The sequence below is a fragment of the Thermobia domestica genome, chromosome 11 (genome assembly GCF_964235325.1).
Source record: "Thermobia domestica chromosome 11, izTheDome1.hap1.1, whole genome shotgun sequence".
Lineage (NCBI taxonomy): Eukaryota > Metazoa > Arthropoda > Insecta > Zygentoma > Lepismatidae > Thermobia > Thermobia domestica.
Genome location: NC_137464.1, coordinates 28762511 through 28778263, shown reverse-complemented (window position 1 = coordinate 28778263; position 15753 = coordinate 28762511).

Genomic DNA, 15753 nt, shown 5'->3' with positions numbered 1-15753 from the left:
CTTCCTTCAATATTTTCCTTGCTTCCTTTTATAATTTCATTCTTCGTACCGGCTTTTACCCTCCTCAATGGAAAGTCTCTAAAATACTCTTGTTTTCTAAGCCCAATAAACCCCCTCAGGCTCTCTCGTCCTATCGTCCTATTCAACTTACTTCGTGCTTTAGTAAGATCTTGGAAAAAATTCTTGTGAACCGCCTTCATACCCATCTCACTACCTATAACCTCTTGCCAGTTCACCAAACCGGCTTCAGACCTGCCATCATCCTCTCAGATCAACTTCTTCGGCTTACCACTACTATTAGCAATCATTACAATTCATCTCGGCCCTCATGTCTCTTACTCTTTGACTTAGAAAAAGCCTTCGATAAGGTATGGCATATGGGGCTTCTGTATAAACTTCACCCTTTCCGCCTTCCAATGTGCTACATACGGCTCATCCTCTCATTTCTTACCTCTAGGCTTGCCTACATTACTATCAATAGCGCTCTATCACATCCAATCTTTCTCCACTCTGGTGTACCTCAGGGCTCCGTTCTATCACCTCTGTTATTCCTTCTGTACATAGCAGATATGCCTCCTTTGCCACCAAACGTAAAAATTTTTCAGTTTGCTGATGACACGGCGTTACTATGCTTGGGCACTACTGTACAGCATATCAGTCGCACTTTACAGCCTGCTATAAATTCATTTCTTGACTGGTGCACTCATTGGAAACTGACTGTCAATTCTGACAAAACGCAAGCAATAGTCTTTCAGTCTCCACAAAGACGTATCAGACGAAACCCAAATCGTCTCGACCTACCATTGATGGTACTACCATACCTTCCTCGAAGCAGATTACTTATCTAGGAGTAGTCTATGACCGCAAACTTCAATGGAAACCACACGAGCGGAAACTTCAATTACAAAGCACACGCAGACTCAACCTTATTCGAAAATTGGTTGGCACATCTTGGGGATTGCACTCTCATACCATTCTTACCACATACAAAGTATTCTTACGCCCTCTTCTAACTCATGGACACACTGCGTGGATATCAGCACCAGCCTCCTTCTATGAACGCCTCCAGATTATCGAAAGGCACGCTATTCGCCTTGCATTTCGTATTCGCCTACCTTTCCCTACGGCTCTACTCTACCACCGTATCACCTTTCCTCCTATTCTACACCATATAGAGTCTCTACGCACAAACTACATAACCAAGCGCATGAGCTCCGATAATCCTGTATTTTTTGATACTATCCATCTTGACATGGCTCATGACGTTCCTCCAAAATATATATATATCCCTCTTCAACATCTTCTGACCTTGTACTCTCAGACTCTCCCTGACAATGACCCTCACAAACTACAATATAACATATATCATCCACATCATTATTCTCACTACGTTTATCCATCTTTGCACTTGTGATATCCTTCTTTACTAACCAGGGCCTCCACCTGTCACTCATTGGTCTCGAGTTACCCCGAGACAGAAGATAACTCTCATTTGTTACTTTAACAACTTCTAAGTGTTGTCTCGTCTACTGCACTTCATTTCATATAAACCCGATACATGCCCATTGTCTACACTTAACTACTATAATTTATTTTTTTGTTATCGTTTCTTTTATTTCATCTGTATCATCTTCGTCACTTTCGCTTCTTTTTATGTGTATGTATGTATATGTCAATATTTCTTTCAGCAAGCGATGATCCTGGAATGCAGATCTATCTACACCTTGGAATTGATGCAGACCAATTGATGCTTAATAAAGATTAATTAAAAAATCCTGAAATGCAGAGAAATCTTCTATGTAGAAATTGCTAGACACAATTGATGCTTAATAAAGATTAATAAATAATACCCCTTTGATCCCAAACTACCCATAGACCATCCATAGCTATCCTTTCTCCCGTAAATTTTGCCCTCCTCTCTTTCCCAAGAAAGGGTGTACCCCTTTGACGGGTGAACAGTAAAAAAAAAATATGTAATTATGTTTTGAACTAATTATAGTTCTCGTCCGATGTTAAGCGGTATTTCGTTTCATGTCTCCTTGGTCTCCAGTTAATTTAGTTTAGAATAGATTTGTATGTTCCTGCTGTGCAATATTCTGTAGCTAACAACAAAATCAAGTACGTTCTGATGTGATAATCTAAATAATTCTTGCAATGTTGGGAAATTTATTGAATTTGTCAAGTGATGTGTAGTTAATTTTTGAAAACATATGTTAAAGTAATGCAATTTTTTGTAAGTTTCCCATGAATCGTAAATCCATTTTTTCGATTACTAAAATATAATTATTTCCTGGTTTTTGACTTATAAAGTAAAATATCATGAAATATAAAGTAATAGGATGAATGTCAGTTCCCTTACATAGCAATTAGTATGTTTTCTATTTAACAAGATTCATCTAACAAGTTATTGCTGGGAAGTTCATTTTTGAATGCTCTCCTCAATATATTGATATTTTCCTTCTCATTTAAGAGACAGTAATTGTGAAGGTAACTATCAAATCACTATCAAATGGCAAAAATGTCTTTCAAGTTGGCAAAAATGGCCCCTTGTTCCACTATTTGTTCTGCAAAAGGAAAAAGTACTTTCTTGTTGTTTTCAACTTAATTTAGTACATATTAAAAACTTTCTTGTCTCATATAATTCAAACTATTTAATATAAACATTATTACAATATGTTTTATTTTTCTTTTCCATTAATATTCTATTTCCTGCTCTCTCCTCAATCATTTTTCAATAAAGATAGCCGTATTTCCTCTCTGATACTACCGGATTTGAACGAGCGAATTCTTCATATTGTAGCAAGTTTACAATTGACGAATGCGTGCTCCATGGTATATCTAAGTTGTATTTAATTTGGCATAGCCTACGTTGTGTTTGGAAGGGGCTGAAATCAATTACTACGCTCAAAACTTTTAATCGATGTAGTTTTTCATTGAAATCCCCGGCCGAACAACGATAATTTTAAGGATGATATGTTACATTTTAGTTATTTTAACAAAAGCGAGAAAAAAATGTAACATATTGTTCGTAAAGGCATGTAGGGACGTAACTAGCAAAATTGTGAACGTGAGTTATGAGCACTTATACATGCTTATTTAAGCCGCTCTATGAACTATAAAATTTTCGCAGCTGAATTCCTTGTATGAATGCAGATATGAGCTCTCTGCAAATGTCTTATCTTGGAATTGAACATATAAAAACATTTGCAAAGAGAAGTAACTAACAATAACTTATTCACCCTTTGATTAGTTCCTTTGCGATTTCTATTTCTGAATGAGTAAACTGACATAACTTCTTTCTAGAAAGAAAAGAAATCAAATGAAAAGAAACGAAAAGAGAAAACAGAGATGACATTATCTGTTACATTCAAATGTTTATTTGCACTACGTGCAAATTTTAAAGGTTAAATAGGAGAGTGTTACGGATTCTACATTTCTATTCTTAAGAAACTGTGACATGTCTGACGTAGACCTAAAGTTAGTTCTTCCTATGATAATTATTTCCTATAACATTTAATTTGGCGAATAATAGTATGCTGAATATAAAACAGTTCCTTGATTGCTAGGTATATAATAAAAATATGGTTTAAATGTTCCTAAAACATAAAGGACACCATATTACTCTGGGTACTGTTAGCAATTGAAATGTGCAGGATTAGTTTGTTGCATTAAAAACAATATTTTTTCTGTAGGATAATTATTTGTTATAGGGTATTCTTATTTTGCGGTACCAATTGCTAAGTATATATTTTCACCGAGTTCAATAAACGAGTATAACACTGCAAAATTATTTATTTAAAATTTAACGTGCGATAAGAAAACATTCTTACTGATAATTTAATTTCTTCTTTTCATAAGTAACAGCACATTTACGTATATCAGGAACATTACTACTAACTGGCCACAATTACAAACACCTTGGAATGTCATCAGCAGTGACGTACGTCAATGGTGATTACGAAAGGACGGAGCGCCCAACAGACTGTATTCTTATTCTTGTTGTTATTGTTGTCCATATTACTACTAATACTACTATTATGAAATATAATAAAAGTAACTGCCATACACACTGTGCACTTCCATACTTCCTGAGTTCAAACAGCAGAACACGAAAACACAAATTTTCTCCTAAAGGAATGTTCACAATCGTATTGATTAAATGAAAACGTACGGGGGTGCTGCCCTGGCAATCAGAAAAGTACTAGGGCATCGCCTAAGCGCAATCCATCTCGACTTTATTTTCTGGTCATCAGTATATTTTTAACGCTTAACACTATTGTTGTATATTAGTTTTAATTTGTGAACGGAGTAACAAACGTTTTCTTTAGAAGAAAAGCGACAGAAGGGCGTAACAGATTGAAGCATATTATTTTCCGAAAAAATTACAACCATCTATCTTTAATACTCTCTGCAGAAACATTAAGGTTAAAGCATTCTTTTTTGCAAATGTTCGCAGCTTTGTCGGAAAATAAATGAGTAATAAAGTATAATGTAACACGAAGAATTGCAAAGCGACTTCCTGTAAAATTAAAAACGTGCAGATGTGCCTGAAAAATGCATTTAAAGACGATTATGTCGTTGGTCTCGTAAGAAACCAGTTTGATAGTACGTCTGTGCCATCTCTTGGCCAAGCGAGCCACCAAACTTTCAATATATGTCGGACATATTTCGTAGAACATATTACCACTGATAGCTCATAATGGTCCAAGATGTCATATGTATCGTTGTTCGGTAGAGTGCTTCAATTATATACAAAGTTCAGGCGCAACGCCTATGGAGAGTGTATCATCTAGTATACTTGTTTAAGCTTTTGCTGCTCGCTTTGGCATGTTATAATAATTATTTAAAGAATAAAGGAGGATATAAAACATAATTGTTTATTATTTTCAATCATTACTTGTTACGTAGATCGAGTCTTACTATTAAACATAAAGAAGGAAACTGCATAATTATAAAACGGATATATCATCATTAGACGCCGTAGTTCACATTGTTTCAGCGCACAAGTTGAACGTCTGAAATAATTTAAAATAGTAAGACTTGTTAAATTCACTTGTATAACAAAAATATTTGATGCCAACAAACTAAATTATTCATTTGAATAAGTAAATTACTACTTGTTTGGGCTATACGGATTATCGCAAAACTAAAACAATCATTTTTCATTGTCTTAACAAAAACCCGTACAGAATGAGGCCATGTGCTCCCTAAACACGGAGGTTTTTGGTCTCCCCCCTAACTTAAAATTGTGTATGGAATGGTACTAAAGGGTATTATGCAATTTCACATCGAATTTCATTATCGTGAACATTTACTGGGTCACAAAAGTAATCAAATTGAAACTTCAAGGAGATTAAATAGTCTAACGAGCAAATTAAGTAATTTCTTTAAAAATACAGTGCACTATTATTATTGTTATTATTATTATTATTATTATTATTATTATTATTATTATTATTATTGGAGGTTTGTCACACCTAATAAATTCTTACCACCCATCACTGCCAGTACATGTGCATACTAAGCCAATCGAGTCATTGACGATAACTGTTTGTAATTACATCCCCACGGAGGGCAAGAAGACAGAGCATTTTGATAGATATTTAGCAAAATATCTATCGAAGGAAAGGGGTCGACATTGTTCACGAACACTTAGTAACAGTTTTTAAGTTTTGTACCCCATCGCAATAAGGTAAATATTTACTGTCATAATTGTTTCCAAATAGTGTGTAGCTTTCAACACTTAATAGTCTAAAAGTACTAATTTTGCGAAATAATACAATGTACTCTATGTAATCAAAAGTGTCCGAACACTTTTCTGAAAATGACTTAGAAGTTCGTGGGGCCCTCCATCGGTACTGCTGGAATTCAATATGGTGTTGCTCCACCCTTAGCCTTGTTGACAGCTTCCACTCTCGCAGACATACTTTCAGCCACGTGCTGGAAGGTTTCTTGGGGAATGGCAGCTCATTCTTCACGGAGTGCTGAACTGAGGAGAGGTATCGATGTAGGCCGGTGAGGCCTGGCACGAAGTCGGTGTTCCAAAACATCCCAAAGGTGTTCTATAGGAAACTATTCAGGAGTCTGTGCAGGTCAGTCCATTAGATGGATGTTATGGTCGTGTAACCACTCCGCCACAGGCCGTGCAGTATGAACAGGTGCACCATCGTGTTCAAAGATGCAATCGCCATCCCAGAATTGTCCCTCAACGGTGGGAAGCAAGAAGGTGCATAAAACATCAATGTAGGTCTGGGCCGCGAGAGTGCCACACAAAACAAGGAGTGCAACCCCCCTTCCAAGAAAAACACGACAACACCATCTGCGAATTTTACTGTTGGCAGTAGACATGCTGACAGATGACGTTCACCGGGCATTCGCCATATCCACATCCTGCCATCGATCGCCACAATGTGTACCGTGATTCGACACTCACACAACGTTTTCCCACTCTTTAATCGTCCAATGTTTACGCTCCTTAAACCAAGCGAGGCGTCGTTTGGCATTTGTTTGCGTGATGTGTAGCTTATGAGCAGACGCTCGACCATGTAAACCAAGTTTTCTCACCTCAATCCTAACTGTCATAGGACTGGAGTGGATCCTGGTACAGTTTGGAATTACTGTGTGATGGTCTGAATAGATGACTGCCTATTACGCTTTACGAACCGCTTCAACTGTTGGCGGTATCTGAGTCAATAGACGAAGTTGGCCTGTACGCTTTTGTCCTGTACATGTCCCTTCATGTTTCTATTTCACTACCACATCAGATACAGTGGAACTAGGGATGTTTAGGAGTGTGGAAATCTCGCGTACAGACTTCTGACACAAGTTACACTCAATCACCTGACCAAGTTCGAAGTCTGTCAGTTCCGCGGAGAGCCTCATTATGCTTTCCCACGATGTCTAATGACTACTGAGGTCACTGATAGTTAGTTCCTGGCAGCAGGTGGCAGTACAATGCACCTAATATGAAAAATGTATGGTTTTTCGATGTCCGGATACTTTGGATCGCATAGTGTAGATACATACATAATTAGTGAAGAAAGTATAAGAATAATAAATATTTGTGATTAACAATTGAAAGTTAAGGATGAAATAAAACAGAAGTAATTTTCAATACGATATATTAAAATCAAAAAACTCGTTAGTAATAAAACAATGGCGACAGGTTAATGTGGGTCTGATGTGAGGCCGCTATTTCCTGGATGTTATAAATAGTTTGGACAATTTAATTTCTTTTCGATATATTTACCCCAAACTTGTTCGAAAATTTTCCCGGTTTTCCTTCCATTGGAAACACACACAATCGTAATACGAATTTCGGAAACAGACTTTGTTTCTTTTTAATTGATCAGATTCAGGTCAGCATACATACAATGCACGGACATATTTCGTCCATATTGTGCATTTACAAATATTACATTACAATTGTTCGGAGTAACGAGAGGCACATTTACCTACAGGTCTCTTACTAGTCTGTAAGACAAATTAATATCCTTTATCGTTTAAGGTGAGTGGTGAGAATGCCGTAACTTTCAGAATGGATTTTACATAATATTATTAAGGTTATAACAGTTTCCATCTGGAATATTTATATATTTTTCTCATCCACGGTAGCGTACAAAATGTGAAAGGAAAAGAACAAAAGTTCAATTATTTCTTTCCAATTTATTTCTGACATCTATTAGGTCTACGCAGTATATTTAGATATCGGTTGTGTTACAGAAAAGAACCAAACACGTATTCTTTATCTATTTTAGTGCTCTGAAACAGAATACTTTAACAAATGCATGTATTTATAAGCTTCAGTAATTAATATAATAGCAATAACAATACATTACAAACTTACTCGTAAATGTCAATATAGTAGGTTCACATATCACATTTAAAAGAACCATTATAACGAAATATATGACAATTCCTTTTGCTGAATATCTATGTGCACAAGTAGCCTATGCCACTAACTAAGTAATATGTAATATATAGCCATTATTTCAGTGCTATATTGCATTACCTCCATGCACGTCACATCACATACCGCACAGCTTGACTCTATTTATGCAGGTGGATTCAAAACAAAAGTTTAGTTTTGTTTTGTACATTTTACAAAGTAATAATTGTTTGAATCAAATGCAATAGTGAAATGCGTTAAATGCTGTGTAGCATCTTTACTGAATACATTGTTAATTTGGCTGAAATGCTCATTCTTTTGATGGGGAGAATAGCTTTATAAAATGTATAAAAAGTCAATATAAAACTGAGTTTGGCATACATTTAGAAACACATTACTCTCAAAATACTTTCTCAATGAAAGTAATATACAAAAACTTGGACTTAGGCGTGTACTATGGCCCAAAGTCGTTTCAGACAGGTCACTCGTTCTCTGGATTCCAAATACTATGGGTTCGACATTAATCTAAGTCATTTTGAACATTTTATTAGCAAACCTTTCCACACCCAATACTAAAAGGAGCGAAACTTGGTTTTAAGCGGCATTCAGAATGTCTCTATTAATCTCATTGAAGTTGAAAACCATGGTTTCGACAATAATTCCGGTCGTTTTCGATTAGTTTTACATGACACACCCTTTCCTCTCTCACATATAGAGATGCTAGAACTCTTAGCTCCACATAATTTTCTTTTCAGGTTGTAATTCATATGTGTGCCAAGTTTGGTTCAATTTATTCCAGGCGTTCCAGAATAATGCTGGAAAATACATACATACATGCGTTCATACAGCCATAGATTTTGCTCTGTCAGAAAATTTGAATACAAAATAATGAGTAGAATAAATAGTGACTAGTAACACATTTGTGAGGATTTATAAAATATCTTATAAATTATGAATCCCGCTCGCTCCCCAGGGCATTAAAGCACATAATATCTGAACAAAAGCTTAAGATACAAATCTGAAATATGAAACATGCCCAATATTTCCTAATATGGACATCGTTCCCTTCTGCTGTAATGAGACATTCATCGACAGGTTATCAAATCATGATACAACACACTTGTTTTGAACTTGAGCTTTTATTTCACAAGGTGTACTGGCAGTTTTCAACGGAATCGTCATCAGCAATATAATAATAATTATTTAATTATAACATTTAATATGGAGATCACTAAATGATGACTTTAGAGAGGAAAAGGAGGAGAACGTTCCCCGTTTATTCTATCTCCCTCTGAAGTATATTGCAAACTAGGTCAAGTATCAAAACACTACTATTTTCAGTATGCTATTGATAGCTACGGCCAAACCATTTTCTTCCCTTTTGCTTGCACGCGCTGTAACGTGCCCGTTACAAGTCACAGGAAAAAAAAGAAATTATAAAAATAAAAATGTAAAATCTTCGATAAGAAAAATGGTAAAATTACTATTATTGTATTTAATATTATGTGTTACAGCAAGAGACATAAGCTTATATAAAAGAAATATCATCTGCGAATTTTTTAAAAATTAAGAGAGAAAGAATTAAATGTAAAAATAACGTTTGTGAGAAGATTTCCTTTGCTTTTCGTAACCGAGAAATATCAAGGTCTTGGCTTATGCGCTGGTCGTTGACTGCGCATGGTCACGGCTTTGCGGCCGCAAGTAGCTGGCCTCGGCTAGCTGACTTGGGCTGTGTTGTATGAACGGGTAACATCTGGAGGGATTAAGCTGTTCGAATGGATTATGAATCTAAATGGACGTTTCGTGTTGGTTCACGTTTCTTGTATTGAAGTCTTCGTTTGTAGAAGAGTGTGTTATAGAAGGAAATAAGAATATCCATTACAAGTGAGGATTATGATTATAGTGATATTTCATTTACTGCAATATTTAGTGTATTTGCGTATTTTTGAAAAATTAGTGAAAATAGTGTTGCTTGGAAATTCGATAAAAGTGTTGGAAGGGAGGCTTGGTTTAGTTCTCTCTGCTTCTATTAGCAAGCAAATTGCAGAAAGGTGCATGAGTAATAATCAGAATCACGTAATTATAATTGTGTCTATATTTTTTCTCGATTTCGTGAATGTGGGAAATTGTGGATCTACGTCCCATTTTCTCAATTGAGTTTTTAATTGAATTGAGATCATTTAAATTGAGTCCTGAGCATAACCTCACGTTACAGTGGAATATTCTTGTTTTGATAAGAGAGTCCGAGACGATTGAGGGCAGAGAAACTACAGAAAGTTGAGGTAAAAACGTGGATTTTCAGAGGTGAGTTAATTTTCAATTTTTCTATTAGATTGTCTGTCTACGTCTTTATGTGTATTCTGTGGGTTGTCTTATTGGCTCCATTTGGTTAGGTTTTCAGTGGAATAATTATCGTGAATAAGCTCGGCAAATCCAGGGGAACAAAGGTGGAGGGATTTGTACCCGAAACCTATGAAATGTGCTATTTACCCTATGTTTATTACAGGTCTGAAATTCATGTTTTTGATTCAAAGAGTAAAATCCGAAAGGCTTATTAATGCTGTTTTTGAATGCTGAGGAATTAATAGTAAAATTTGATTCTTTTTTTTTAAAAAAAGAAAACTTCGTTTGACTTGTTCGTACTGTTTGGAGTATGTTTGACCAGTTTGTGTTTCAGATGTTTCGATGTTGCAACGCATTCAATTGAGTATAGTAAAGTTGTTTGCAGTTGTTTTTCATCGGGAAATTTCCGTTTACATACTATATTGCGACAAATTAATAAAAATAATTTCTTTTTATGATAAGTATTTATGAAACTTTTTCTTCGGTTTGTAAGAAAGGGAAATCTTCACTCGATTAAAGGTACAAATTTATTTCTTATTTTTAAAGAAAGGAATATATTAGTACTAGACTAGAGAGAGAGAGAGAGGTCCTAGACTGGCCTTGAGTGTTCACATTACAGTTAAGTGTGAGAGGTCCTTGACTGGCCTCGAATATTTGCGTCAAACTTCAGAGGTTCCTGACTTGACTGGAGAATTTGCTTTATTATTCAATTTTTGAAGATTTAAAATTCAGCGAACAATTCTTTGAATTATATTAAATATTTTTTTCTTTTCTCAAACTGAGAAATAAAATATTTATTGAATCCAGATTTTGACTTGGCAGCGAGAAGACAGATTAATTATTGTAATTTATTTGTAATAAACATTTATTTCCTGAATTGGTTGTGTTGTTATTTGTTTATATATATATATACATATTTACTGTTAATTTGTGAACTATTACTCCTCTGGATTTCCGAATTGAAACAACAGCCTGAGCTATCCGGATGCTTGCTCGTGTAAAGCCCCTTCTGAGGCCAGGCTGGATTGGTTTTTCCCACCTTGTCCGCTAGGCTACGGATGGGGGCGTTACAAATTTGAACACAGCCCAAGTCCTTTTCTAAAATTTTTGGGTTTGTATTGTAAGTCCGTCCTTTTCAAAAATTTTTTTGGGTTTGTATTGTAAGTATTTCATGTCCTTTATTAATTTTGTTGTTGTAAGTATTTCAAGTCCGTTGGTTATTACTTTTGATATACTTATTAAACTCATAATTATTTTTGGAATCTCGTTTTTGCATTTCAGAATTAAATTCGATTGCTAATTGAAAATTATTGTTCATTTATAAATTACTATTATCTTTGATAAATTAAATTAAGGTGAAGCAAGGTATTATTAGGATTATTTCCATTTGGTAAAAAAAAAAAAGTCTGGGTCGCAGTAGTGTTCGTAGTTAGTATTGTATTTTGTATGTATTATAATTATATTATTTATGTTCTATTTATACTTGTATTGTTCTATACTAATACATATGTGTGATCCGATGGAGTATGTCAGTATTGATATTCCGGAGCAATATTCCGAATTGATAACGGTAGATAGAACCGGCAATTTTGAAACAGATACTAGATCTGATTTTGGACAGTTGAATATGTCACTGACTCCGCCAACTCAAGGGAGTTTTCATATTAGACAACCTGCTATGAGAGCTAATAATTTAGAATGTGGAGGTAGTTCGCAGTCACCTGCGGATGAATATAATTTCAGTAGATTTGTTAATATTGGGAGTTTGAACGAATCGTTTCGAGATCAGAGGCAAGTCACTTTTAATGAGCCTTTAACGAGTTCTGGTACAAATAATGATGGGAATTCGATAAATTTTGGAAATTCAGGTCCTGATAAGAATGAGGTTCCTTCTAGGTACTTGAATCTTAGAGATTATTACCGAAGGGTTTCTCAAATTAGAAATTCCACTCCCAAGACTTCGTTACATCCGCGGTATGGTGCTACACCTAGGAGAACTCAGATGGGTGAAAATGTATTAACAGGGTTGCCAACTTTGCATAGTACTAATGAATCTTCAAATGTTGAGCATAATCTCCTGATGAAGTATACATTTAAAAGAACTAGTGATTTTCTAGAGTTAAAATTTAAGGAATTTAAAATAACTGATGGCAGTAATAGTTTCCTAGTTTTTGAAATATTAGCCAAAATTGAGGAAACTCTAATGGATACTAGCTACTCTTTGAGTATGATTCTTTCTGTTCTTGTCGGGAAATGTGAAGGTTCATTATTAAAAGAAATTTTGTTAGCATTAAATCATCAAATAGCTTGGAATGAGTTAAAATCTAGGCTTGTTAAGAATTTTATTACGCCTGTTGCATTACATTCACTTATTTCTGATAGAATTTATAGACGTCAACGCCTCACTGAATCAGTTACTCAGTATGTAAGATCTATAGTAATTGCCATGAATGTATTAAATTTTATGGATAATGAGTCAGACATGGTAAATATCATTGTATGTGGCATGAATCCAAACAATAGATATAAAATGCTGAATTATTACATTCCAGCTACCCGATCCGAGTTAATGGATATTGCTGATAAGCATGAATTAAACTTTCGAAATCAATTGGAATATAATAAGGAAATGGGTTTTTCTCGGAAAAAGACTAATTTAGTAATGTTAAATCCTGATCAAGGTTTTAAAAATAGAGAATTTCCAGTGGGTGATAAAAATTTTTCTTTGAATAAAGAATTAAATAATTCTTACCCTACTAATGTAAAGAATCGCTTGAAAGTAGAATCTCAGGTTCATGGAAAAAACAAGATTCCAAATGAACGGTCTGATCAATTTAAAGCATCTAATGCTTCAGTTAACACAATTCCTAGTGAATTGGACAATACCGTCGCTTCATTTGTGGTTGGTAAAATACATAACTATTTAACAGACATTTGTGTGGATGGAGGTTCAAGCTTTAACATCGTTCGACTGGACTTAGTGCGGTTTTGTGGATTGGAGAAATTTATTAGATTGACTCCTGAAAAGGTGGTGAATGCTCCGTCCGGGTTAAATTTTTCAACAAACCGGGAGATAATATTGACTTTGAATCTCTCCGGCCATTTTGAGAGAATATCATTTAAGATAGTGGAACAGTTGCCTTGTATGTGTCTTTTGGGAACGCCTTTCTTACGATCGACAAACTCAGTTATAGATTATGCTAGAAACTGTTTGATTCTACGCGGTGGAAAGAAACGGGTTAGGTTAAATTATAAGAAGGTGATTCAACATAACAAACATCTTAGCGGATTTAAATCTGGTGATGAGTCTGGCCAAAGGGATGTAATGATAACTGATCATCACTCTACTAAACATGATGTTTCTTCTGTTTCGAACTTTATGGTATCGATTTTTATTTGTGAAGATGGATTTAATTTTCGGAAAAAAGATGCGAGTGTTCAGTGCGATTTGGATTATTTTGACCTTGAATCCAAATTATTAGAAATTCCAGCGCCTAGTGCTATCCAGCTGAATCATCTGAGATCTATGATTGATTCAGAAGTTGGAGATGTTCGAAAGATCGAAGATTCCATTGAATCCATGTGGAAGGATGAAAGTCGTACGAATTTTGGGAAAATACTGGGTGGTGCGATTGAAAGGTCCGTAGTTACAAATCCAGTTCGGACTCAGTATAATAATTCATCTTCAGAGGGCAGTTGTATCTCAGTTATTGATAATTTTTATGGAAATCAGAGTGGTGCAAATGAAATATCCGAAATTAACTTGGAGAATTCGGGACAGTGCAATGCGAATTCTCGGTTAATGGACAAATTAGGAAATAGTAGTCCAATAGAAAATTCGGGTCAACCTTTAGTTGTCGATTTAACATCTGCAGTTCTTAATGTTGAACTTGGTCATAGTGAACATTCGGCGAGCAATGCTAGGTTGCCAGATAAGGAGCAAGATAGTGTTGTGAAACCCGATGCAAATACTAGTGGAAAGAAAAGCAAGCGTAGGAATCGTAGGAAGAAAGGATTAAAGAATAAAACTTTAGTGGTAACTCCGGATACAAACTTAGCTGAAAAGAAAGTGGAGCTTAGTCATAGCAGTGGTCCAGTGAATAAAGTGGATAAACTGAATTCTTTAGATGGTAGCAGCGGCTCTGAAGTTTCAGATATTGATATAGATCAAGCTGAAAACTTTCACAAGTTGATTCAGAGAAATAAAAAGTTTATTTCGGACGAGCCTCGTACATCCGATAGTTTACATGATCAGACTACCATGCAGGTGGAAAATCAGGAATGCACACAGTTGAAAAACCAAAATGATAATCGGGATGCTTGGAAATTCAATGAACCAGAGGTGATCTCTTTCATTGATTCTATAAAGTCTAAATATAAAGACGTGATATCAGATAGAGTAGGGTGTATAAAAAATTTTATTGGCAGATTATATCTTAAGGACAATAAACCATTTAAGGACACACCATTTCCTATTCCAAAAAATAAAGAAAAGATTTTTTATGATCAAATTCGAGAGTTATTGGATCAAGGTATTCTAGAGGAAGTTGATCACTCTAATTTTGCCAGTAGCTGTTTTCTAGTTCGGAATAAAAATAACACTCATCGTATTGTTGGGAATTACATTAAGGCTAATTCACTTATTGTGAACGACGTATATCCGTCTCCTAATTTAGAGGAATGCCTTACAGGTTTAGCTGATAAGCGTGTGTACACGAAAATAGATTTACGCCGTGCGTACTTCCAAATCCAGCTAGATAAAGGTTCTCGAGACATAACAACTATTGTAACTCCAAAAGGGTGCTATCAGTATACTCGTCTTCCAGTAGGAATTAAGACGGGAAGCAATATTTTGTCTCGAGCCATGGAAAAGGTCTTAGGAGATATGAGAGACGAGGGTGTTAAATTATTTTTCGATGATGTCCTGATAGCTTCCAATTCCATCGAAGAACATATGAAAACTGTTGAAAGGGTATTCGAACGATTTAAAGATTATGGTATTACTGTATCCCCAGACAAATGTATGTTCTTTTATAGACGTATTAACTATTTAGGATATGTGATAGAAGGGGATCAAATGGAAATCGATCCTAGTAGGGTGTCAGCCATTAAAAATATTCCTCCTCCTAGAAATAGACGTGGTCTTATGAAAATATTAGGTTTATTTAATTACTACTCCAAATTTGCTTCTGAATTTCAAGAACTAATGGGACCGCTGAGTGCCTTAAAGTCACCCAAGGTAAAATTTGAATGGACGAAGGAGCACCAAATGTTGCTGGATAGACTAAAGAACATTTTAATTGAAAATGTCGTTTTGAAAACGCCTGATTTGAACAAGAGGTTCATTGTTAACGTGGACGGCTCTGGGAAGAGTGTGGCTGGGTGCGTCTCTCAGGAGAATGAAAATGGCAATCTTCAACCTGTTGCCTACTTCAGCAAACGGCTTTCGGAGGCTGATAAGCACCGAAGCATATATGAAATAGAGTTTATCAGCCTGGTTAAAACTATTTCACGTTATAAAC